The following is an 11,441-nucleotide window of genomic DNA, read 5'->3' on the forward strand; positions in this document are numbered from 1 at the left end:
TGCCACCTTTGTCAAATATTAAGTGAGCATATTGCCTTGGGTCCATTTCTGGGTTCTCAGTTTTGTTCCACTGGTCTATATGCCTGTTCTTATGCCAGTACCAGGCTGTTTTGATTATGATGGCTTTGTAGTATAACCTGAAATCTGGTAATGTGATCCCTCCAACTTTGTTCTTCCTTTTCAAGATTGCTGTGGCTATTCGAGGTCTTTTTTGGTTCCATATGAACTTTTGAAGTACTTGTTCTAATTCTGTGAAGTATGCCATTGGTATTTTGATGGGGATTGCATTGAATCTATAGATTTCTTTGGGTAATATGAACATTTTAATGATGTTAATTCTCCCAATCCATGAACAGGATATGTGCTTCCACTTTTTTATATCTTCCTCTATTTCTTTTTTCAATGACCTGTGGTTTTCTGTCAATAGGTCTTTTATTTCTTTGGTTAAGTTTATTCCTAGGTATCTTAATTTTTTGCCACAAACGCAAATGGGATTGTTTTCTTAGTTTCTCTTTCTGTGAGTTCATCCTTGGTGTATAAGAATGCCATCAATTTTTTGACGTTAATTTTGTATCCTGCTACTTTTCCAAATTCATTTATTTATTATGTCTAGTAAATTTTTGAGGGAGTCTTTGGGATTTTCTACATATAGTATTATGTCATCTGCAAATAATGACAGTGAGAAAAACTTTCTTAACTAAATGAAGAATATCTATAATAAATCTATAGCTACCATTATATTTAATGGTGAAAATTTTAAAGCTTTCTCACTAAGATCAGGAACAAAGCAAGGCAAAGCACTACAAGTTTTTAATATTGTACTGAGAGTAGTAGCTAATGCAATAAAACAAGAAAAAAAGGGGATACAGATTGAGAAGAAAGTAAGAAAACTATCTTTGTTTACAAATGACATGATTATCTATGTAGAAAATTTGAAAGAATCAACAAAAAATTCTTGAAACTAATAAGTAACTATAGCAAAGTTGCAGGGTACAAGGTTAATACAAGGTAAAGCAAAGGTATATTTAAAAGTATTGCTTCCTTATATACCAGCAATAAACAAATGGAATTTGAAATTAAAAAACACAATACCATTTCCACTGGCATCCATAAAAATGAAATACTTAACTATAAAGCTCAGTATAAATATGTATAAGATCCACATGAGAAAAACAATTGAACTCTGATGAAAGAAATCAAAGAACTAAATCAATGGAAAGATATCCCATGTTTATGGACAGGAAGGCTCAATATTGTCAAGATATCCCAACTTGACTTATAGATTCATTGCAATCCCAATAAAAATCCAGGCAAGTTATTTTGTGGACATTGACAAACTAATTTTAAAGTTTATATGGAGAAGCAAAAGGCCCAGAATAGTCAACACAATATTTAAAGAGAAGAACAAAGTTATAGGACTTCTAGATTTACTATAAAGCTACAGTAATCAAGACAGTGTGGTATTAGCAAAAATAATACACAAATAGATCAATAGAACAGAACAGAGAACCTAGAAATAGACCCACATAAATATAATCATAAGATCTTTGATCAAGAAACAAAGGCAATGTAAGGAGCCAAGAGAGTCTTTTCAACATATGGTGTTAGAACAACTGGGCATAGACAGCAAAAAAAAAAAAAAAAAAGAGTCTAACAATACTCACACCCCTTACAAAAACTAACTCAAATGAATTATAAACCTAAAGCGGAAAAGCAATATTATAAAACTCCTAAATAATAGCAGGAGAAAATCTAGGTGATTGGGGGATTGGCAATGGCGTTTTAGATACAACACCAAAAAGCATGACTCATAAAAGAAAAAAATGATAAGTTGGACCTCATTAACCCTAAAAATTTCTGCTTGTGAAATAAACTGTCAAGACAGTGAAAAGACAAGCCACAGACTATGAAAAAATATTTGCAAATGACACATCTAATAAAGAACTGTCATCTAAAATATACAAAGGACCCTTAAAAGTTAACAATAAAAACAAAGAACCCAATTATAAAATAGGCCAAAGACCTTAAAAGACACCTCACCAAAGAAGGTATACAAATGGCAAATAAGCATAGAAAAAAATACTCCACATCTTATGTCATAAGAAAAATGCAAATTAAAACAAAATACAACTATAAACCTATTAGAATGACCAAAATCTGGAATATTGACACCACCAAATGCTGGCAAGGATATGAAATAACAGGAACTCTAAACTGCTGGTGGGAATACAAAATGGTACAGCTACTTTGGAAGACAGTTTGGTTTCTTTCAAAACTAAACATGCCCTTACCATACCATCCAATAATCACACTCCTTGGTACTTAGCCAAAGGAGTGGAAAAAATGTCCACACAAAACCTGCACACATTTACAACAGCATTATGCATAATTGCCAAAACTTGAAAGCAACCAAGATGTCCTTTGGTACATAAATGGATAAGTAAACAGTGCTATGTCTAGACAATGGAATATTATTCAGTGCAAAAAAATGAGCTATCAAGCCATGAAAAGACATGGAGAACACTTTCATGCATATTAATAAGTGAAAGAATCTGAAAAGGCTACATACCATATGATTTCAACTCTAAGACATTCTGGAAAAGGCCAAAAAAAAAAAAGCAATGGAGACAGTAAAACCAATCAGTGATTTTCAGGGGTTTGGGGAAAGAGATTAATGAATAAGAGGAACACAGAAGATTTTCAGGGCAGTGAAAATACTCATGTATAATACTATAGTGGTAGATACATGTCATTATAAGCTTGTCCCAAACCATAGAATGTACCTCACCAAGATGAAACTCTAATGTAAACTATGAACTTTGGGTAATAATAATGTGTCAACAAATGTAACAAATGTACCACTCTGGTAAGGGATGTTGATAATGGGGAGGCAATGTATATGTTGGGACAGGGGGTAAATGAGAAACCTCTGTACCTTCTGCACAATTTTGCTGTGAACCAAAAATTGTTTTTAAAAATACAATGAGATGCCACCTCACACGTTAGAATGGTTATTACCAACAAGGCAAGTAATAACAAGTGTTAGAGAGGTTGTGGGGGGAAAATGGACCCTCATTCACTTTTGTTGGGAATGTAAACTGGTATAGCTACTATAGAAAACAGAATGGAGTTTCCTCAAAAAATTTCACAATAGAGTTACCATATGACCCAGCATCTTCTGTTCTGGATATCTACCCCAAAAATTTGCAAACATTGATTTGCAAAGGTATATGTACCCCTGTGTTCATTGCAGCATTATTCATTGTGGCCAATGCATGGAAACTGAAGTGTACTTCAATAGAGAATTGGATAAAGAAGATGTGGTACATATATACAACAGAGTACTACTCCATCCTAAGAAAAGATGAAATACACACAATGCAATATACAGATAATGTATCATAGAATTTTACACTTGAAACCTATATAACTTTACTAACCAATGTCACCCCAATAAATTTAATTTTAAAAATAAAAAAATAAAGTATATTAAACATTTTTAAAAAATCAAACACCGTCTGTAGCCCACACATGGATCTTTTCATTTAAGCTCTGCCTAACCAAGCACTCTGTGGTTTATCAGCAAAGATCAGCCTCTTTATATTCCCTCAAGATCTCCCTTGGGTTTCTGGTTCTGCTGCATTTTTTCTTTTTCTTTTCTTTTTTTTTTTTTTTTCAGCTATACTCATTATGATGCTGAATTTGAAAAGCTCAGGTTATTTTTTTGGTTCAAGCTCTTCCATGTGACTTTTCTCACCTTCTCTGGAAAATAACAAATAAATGGCAATTCCAAATTTTTACCTACCACTGACTACAAAAAGTCTGTTCATTGTTTTTCTGTTTCCCTGTTTGTCCACGAGTTTAATAAAATCAAAAGGCTTTTTCTTTCATTGTCATTTTTTTCCAGATGTACAAGACCTGTCCTTTGATTGGGCAGACCTATTTTTGAGGTTTACAATATGAGGTTTGCAAAGCACTAAGGGAGGTCCTGGGTGAAAGCCACCGTTTTGTGACACATTGCTATGGCAGTCTAAGGAAGCAAATACACCTGGCTTTCCTTACAACATGGCTAACAGGTCCCAAGAATGAGCACACTAAGGGAACAAGGCGGAAATGCATGGCATTTTGAAGGATCAGTTTCAGAAGTCACATAACAGCACTTCCGTTGTTCCTAAATCTTTGAGGCCATCACATTTTATTCACATTCAAGGAGAGGGGACATGGACAACTTAATGCGAAGGGTGTCAACATCATCTGTAAGAAAAGCATGTGGACCCTGGCCGATTTGGCTCCGTGGTTAGAGTGACAGCCTGTGGACTGAAGGGTCGTGGGTTTGATTCCTAGTCAAGGACACGTACCTGGGTTGCAGGTTCTATCCCTGGCCCCAGTCAGGGTCGTGTGGGAGGCAACCAATCCATGTCTCTCTCACATCGATGTTTCTCTCCCCCCACTACCACCTCGCTTCCCCTCTATCTCTATCTAAATATCAATGGGACAATATTCTCTAATGAGGATTAACAACAAAACAAAGAAGGTCATGTGGAATGAGATACACTGTGTCAGTCATCACAACTTAAAGGGTCTGGGAAGAATTGAGAAGGATGATAGGGCAAGGGTGAGGGGACATCAAAGGTCGGGTTTGGAGGAAGACTATTAAAGGTTGCTTCACTCAATTGTTCTTTGCAAAATTTGTTTCCCCTAAATAAATATTGTGAAACAAAAGTACAGCATCAAACTCTAAGTGAATTTGGTTGGCTCTTCAGTTTCTGGAATCCTCAGATGTTTCCTAACTCCCATCCCCACAATAAACCAAAATACTATGAGAGATGTACAGATGTTATCTCCATGTGTCAGGTAAGAAAATGAAGCCCATATGGTTGAGTCACTTTCTCAAATATCCCACAATAGTATTTGTGATTTTAACCCCAGGTGAACTACAATACCCACACTCTCGATTATCACATGAGAAGTCACAAAGGATCATCCAGGGATTACAAAGTGTTTAGTTTAGCTCACGCACTGCACAACAGCATAGTATTTCTTTTTTCCTCTTTCTTTCTTTCTTTCTTTCTTTCTTTCTTTCTTTCTTTCTTTCTTTCTTTGCAGTTTTTAAAATAAAGATTAGACAAGTTTCACTTAGTGCAATACACCTATAAAAGGAAATCACAATACAATGAAGGATTTAAATCAAGGCCTCAGAATTTCATACAAACACCAAGACCAAAATCCTAAAGTATTGGTATTGCGTCACACATTTTCCACATTTACTTAAAAAAAAAAAAGCTTAAACTTACATGCCTCAGAAGTTATTAAATGAAACTAGAATTAACAAACATGCCAAATATTTCACTTTTAATTGTAGACACAGCTCCTATATTGAGTTTTACAACAACAAAAAAAAAAGCATATCTTTCAACATGCTTCCAAACAATTTTTAATGTAATGTGGTGTAAAAGCAACATTTAACATAATTCGCATGCTTTAACCTAAATATACTTACTGCTTAAGTACATCCTACAATAGAACTAACTTGAGAAAAGCTAAAAATTGTTTAACAGTTATAGTTTACTCAACTTTGTTATGTCTTAGATAAATATTTGTGTTAAAAAAAAAATGAACCTTAAAAGTCTTTAATTAAATCCTGATTTCCATTTAGAGTAAGCATAAATCACAAGCTGGTATTGCAAAACTGTTAAATTTAAGGTGTTTTTTTTTTCTTTCTTAAAAATAATGTTGACCAAGAGTCGGTGGTCAATAGCATGCCCCATCCACCACTCATACTGGACATACTAGACATCCCTCCCATTCCGTTCACTCCCATAGATGTACGGCTTCCACTGCTGGAGTAGCTGCTATTTATTGCTCCTTGGATGCCTGTGCAATGTTTGATTGAAAATCACTAGAGTTTTCCTGTAAAACTTGGTCACATCCACTCATGCTGCTCTGGCCGCAATAGCTGCCTCCATAGCCACCACTCAGCTGCTGGCTGGTTGGGCCACCATAACCGGACTGGTTTGACAAGCCCATGTCTCCCGTTATTTGGCTACCATAGGTACCACGCTTGCTCCTGCTGTAGAATTCAAGAAGAGTTCTACATATCCGTGTTGCATATTTGCTTTGTCTTTCAACATAGCTGCTACAGCATCTTCATGAGTTGCAAACTTGACATCTGCTTCAGCAGTTACTCTGTCATCAGGACCAGTTTCAATATGCATTCTTACAGGGTTGAGCAGTAACATATGTATATTATTCTCAGTAGCTCTGGAAGGTAATCCCCACATGTGTACACAAGGTCCCATTGTGCTCTGGAAAGCAGAGCCACCATCTTCATATCTGTGGTCAGACCTTCCTGAAAAACAATAATTGGGTTCTCTTCCAAATCTACCTAACTCAAAACCATAGCCATCATTATAACCATTATAATCATCATAGCCTCCATAACCTCCACCATAAGCACCACGCCTCATCCTTTCAAACCAGCTCCCCTGCCAATGCTGGTATACCCTCTGCCAGCCCCAGGTCTGTCATAGGGACCTGGCCACTGCATGGCCATAAGCTTTCAAGGTGGGTCATAGTGAGTTCTAACTTCAGCTCAACTGCTCTTAAATATTTCGATATACCTGTGCCCTATTCTTTCCTTGTGTTTGAAGCAAACTGCACGAAGGCCTCCCCCATACTCCTCCCCTGGAAGTCCACTGGCAGTGTTGTCCTCTTTGGCATGACTTCCAACCCTGAGAAGAACTGAACAGTTTCTTCTTGCTACATCCGAAGACGAGTCCTCTAAGCCGTACAAAGCCATCGTCGACCATGTCAGGACTATTTGGACCAGTATGCTTCAACACCCAATCCATTTCAACGTTGTTTGACTTCACTATTTCAACATATCTGTGTCCCATAGTTTCTCTGTCTTTTTTCAAGGCCAATTTAACTTGGTCTTCTGATTCAACAAATCCTCGCCACTCAGTTGGCCTTCTCTGGTGCAGATGAAACGAATACCTTGAGCCCCATTTTGAAGTTTGCGGTCAGAAACAAAACACTGCACTTCGTCTGCGAGCAAGAGCAGGGCAAGCCCTGGGCCTTCACCTCGAATCCCTCTCCACTTTCGGTGCATCATTGTCTCTTAGGGGTCCTGGCGCTGAAGGACACTGATCCCAGGACTTGAGCATGGCTGAGTGAAATAGCATAGTATTTTTTTTCCACTTTTATTAATTTATTTTTGTTATAGATGTTTCTCCTTTTTCCCCCCAGATACCCTCTTCCTCATCCTGCGCCCCCAGCATTGTTGTCTATGTCCATTGGTTATGCATACATGCATATAAGTTCTTTGAGCATAGTACTTTTAATTAATTAAAATTAATTTCCAAGATTTAAAAATCAGGAGACTATTTATAAAAGCAAGTTTTAACTTCTCTTGAAAAGTAGAAAGATCTAACAACAATTAGTATTTCTTATGCCACCTGCCTGGCCCCTCTGAGCATTTAAATGTGTATGTAACCTTATGTTACAAAATACTGCCTCTCATCATTCATTATTTCAATACTTACTTGCAATAAAATAATTTACCAAGTTGCTATTATAACCTAAAACATATGCTGATTTGAACAGTGTTTTACTGTCTCAGCTCACTTTTTATAGTGAAAATATTAAAAAGGAAAGAAATGACCCAAAAAGCCCAGAAGGAAGTAAATACATTTAATTTTTAAAAGGATCATCTTATACAGTAGACAGTTGACTATTGAACTGTAGATCTTTTGTTTTGGTTTGTTTTTTGTTTTTTTGTTTTTGTATCCTCACCCGAGGACATTTTTTTTTGTTGTTCAGACAGAGCGGGAGGTGAGAGAGAGGAAGAGAGAGAGAGAGAGAGAAACATCGACGTGAAAGGGACACATCGAGTGGCTGCCACCCGCACGACCCAACCAGGGCCAGGAACAAACTGCAACCAAGGTACATGCCCTTAGTGGGAACTGAACCCAGGTCTCTCTGGACCACAGGCCCACACTCTAACCACTGAGCCAAACCAACCAGGGCGAACTGTAGATCTTTTTTAAAAAATTATTTCAGTTTTACTGGGCAACAAGTTTAGGTATGAACTTCATAGAAATATGGTAGAATAATAGCTAATATTTATTTTAAACAAATATCATATTATCCTTCTATTAATGAAGTTACTATTATATTCAGTTTAAATTAACTTCATCTCTTTGTATTATATTTTTATGTTTCTTGGTGGATTAATTCAATCCCAAGAGACAGAGGCAACAAAACTAGCTAGTCCTGTTTACTGTATTAACAAAAAAAGCAATTGCCTTTCATAAAGGAACAAAAGCCAACTCCTAATATGGGAGTGTATTATCAAATGAATATGTTAGTTTTGAAGAAATTAGTCATTATATCATGATATTACTTAGATATTTTTCCTTTAATACTCCCTTTAGAAGATAAGGATAAAAAAACATGTATGAAATAAAGCAAACTTGACTGATAAAAATCTAAAACTTTCTATTAGGAGAAAAAAAAACTTCTGGGAATTTTTTACAAACATGGTATCATGCAGCGATGTGCACCTACCTATGTTGAACTAGTCATTATAAAACCCGAGGGAACATGAGAAAAGAACCGCCTTGGTTGAGCCACCCTGATAGGCAGGTTCGGACACCTGAGTGCAGGTTCCTAAGCTTACTGCTATGTCTTCTACACAGCTGGGTGGGGGAGAGAGGTTCAGCACGTTTGCAGTAAATCTGGAACACCAAAGAATTACTTGAGATTACCACAATTGGGGACAACAGCACAAAACTGATTTATTCATCCCGGGAAGACAATTATATATGGACTAGCTCTATGAGCAGACAGAATAGTGTAATTTGAGGGGCTCCAAACTATTCTGGTCAAAATATTTCTTCATCTCTATAGCAACGACATATCCTGCCATTAGAATGTTGAGACAAACATGTTGATTTTATTTTTCTTGCCAAATGAGCAAGTAAGAGCATGACTGATGACTAGGAGTATTATTCATGGATTCAAAAAATGAAATGTGTTACTCTTTCATATTAAAGAAAGTGATTTGTGTGGCTGTGTTTTGAGTGGCAGCCCATGTTCTATGTGACTACCATGAGGGCAGAGGTCCAACGGGCATTCCCAGCGCCTAGCGCAATGCCTGGCACCAACTGCGATGCTCAAGAACTATACTGAGAAAGAAAGGCAAACAGGAAGGGAGAAGAGCAAGAAGGAAAAAAACAAGAGCACAGTCTTGAAAGTCCAGGTGTTAAAATGGAAATAGCTTACCTGGAAGATGTGACTCAGTGGCACAAATCCATTCAATAGCTAGTTTGCCAGCTATTCAGCAGGAAGTAGCCCTGGGGACTGTGGCACAAATCTAGGAAGCCATTGCCCTCACCCACACCAAAGGCCCCAAACATGAGTCTCCCAGAAAGTCATGGGCTATCTGAGGACCCTGGGCTGTACAAGAAGCAGAACTAAAAGTGAGAGGGGGGAGGGCCCAGAAACAAGTTATCAGCTTGGTTTTTTGTTGACTATACTAGCGTTGTGACCCTCCAGAGAATGTATCAAGTGAGCCCTCTCTTAGTCTTACACTGCCACAAGAAACAGTGTTAAGACTGAAATTTCTCAGGACAAGAACTCTTGCAGAGCAAGCTCTGGGCACCAAAGAGATGAAATCTGTGGCATTATTTTCTCATCCACCTGAAGGCTGTCCTCCTTTGTAACACTCCACTGTGTCCTCTCCATCCCTCAACTCCCTCCCACAGAGAGTCATCTTTCTTCCTGTCATCCCAGGAAAGCATTTACTGAGTCTAGTTCCTCTTGGTGTGGGAAATGATATGGGGTGACACACAGTAAAAAGAATTGCATAGGCACAATCCCTGCTTCTTAGAAATTCATCTAATGCAGGCTATTAAAAAGGAAAAAAAATGGTACAGGATATTTGTAGTGCATGCGATATAACTGACATAGGAAACTAAACAGAACCTCATCCTTCACAATGCTCCCCACTCTCTTAATTGTTGTCTATTTAACTAATTTCATATTAAGATATGTAACCCCTGCTTAGAAGGAAATACTAATTTTTGAGATAGAAAGATCACTCTTCTCCTGAGAAAATATATACCAAGATAATAGTTTTTATTTCTTTTGACCATCGATGGAATGATGAGCTCAAAATGTATTAGTTGTATGTATATGCATGTACTTACGTCTCAAAAGTGAGTACTGTGGGTAACCAGACTTAAAAGATTAGCTCATAGAGGATGAAAAGTCATTTACATAATCTAAATGTATTTATCATGCACCATTCACTACTTACTGAGCATCTATCACATACGGGGCACTGGCAGAGCACAGTGTGCTATGAGTGAAGCCGGACAAGATTTCCACTCTCGGAGGTTTCAAGTAGCCCAGTGGAGAAAGAAGATGTTATCAAAAATCACTACAATTTAATAATGCTTAACTAGACTCCTGTGCAGGATCTGCAGAAGGTAATCTAAACATGATCTTGTAGCTTTTAGCTCATTATTCTCCTCAAGGGGTGCTTGGGGATTAATCAGAGTTTGGAGGGTGAGGAGACAGATATTCTCTGGAGAGATATACTGAAGGCTTGTGGGCTTTCCCCTGGGCCACCCACTGTGGTGAGGAGGGGGTTTGCCTCCCCCTTACTCTACTACAACAGGTGAGAGGCTTTACTCAGAGAGCTTGACACATGACCCTGGAGTCTGAGAAGCCCATGGAAGAAAATCTGACTCACTCTTGAAAAGACTACAGATGAAAGAACTTGCTAGATGGTCCGGAAGCAGAGAAGCAGGGATACCCCAGGGTGAGTTCGGAGAAACCAACATTCTCACTGTCCAGGTATCCCTTAACTGTTTTTGTTTCTTGGGGGCTAAATGTCTGTCCCATAGAATGAACCAACCAAGGTCCCTATAAAAGAGAACTCCTGAACAACCCGAGAGTATTATGATCCCAACACAGAGGAACGGGCCTGCCAGGAACCCAGGGATTCAGGGGGAGTGGAAAGCAGACAGCTGAAGAGAGACGTTGATTCCACTTGTTAAAAGAACTGCAATCTAAAGGTCTGCAAAGAGGAGGTCTCTGAGAAACTCCCAAAAGTGGCCTTTAAAAGAGAGTCTGCAATTGTGCCTGGGCCCTCTATAGCTTCATGGTAAGACGACAGCTGTACCAGCCACATAAATGAAATTGTTTCCCTAATCTACTCTTCCCAGAGTCTGACCACGGAGGGATCAGAAACAGTAACTGTCCATGTAGAAGAAAGTGACTGAGGACAAAGAGAAGACGCTGACCAGTCCCCTCCCCAAGGGCCGGCCCCCAGCCAGAGGCAAGCCTAAGCCAAGAGAGGAGGGAGTTTTAACTTTGGTTTTAGTTTTAATATTCCACTAACTGTCCTGGAGAGTGTTTATCAGACAGGACTA

At 38.1% G+C, this 11,441-nt stretch overlaps 1 pseudogene; it reads right to left on the minus strand.

Annotated features, from left to right (window-relative positions):
- Positions 1-5,856: 5,856 nt before the first annotated feature.
- On the minus strand, positions 5,857-9,747 carry LOC118616990 (annotated as a pseudogene).
- Positions 9,748-11,441: the final 1,694 nt, after the last annotated feature.

The sequence above is a fragment of the Molossus molossus genome, unplaced genomic scaffold, assembly GCF_014108415.1.
Source record: "Molossus molossus isolate mMolMol1 unplaced genomic scaffold, mMolMol1.p scaffold_m16_p_5, whole genome shotgun sequence".
Classification (NCBI taxonomy): domain Eukaryota; kingdom Metazoa; phylum Chordata; class Mammalia; order Chiroptera; family Molossidae; genus Molossus; species Molossus molossus.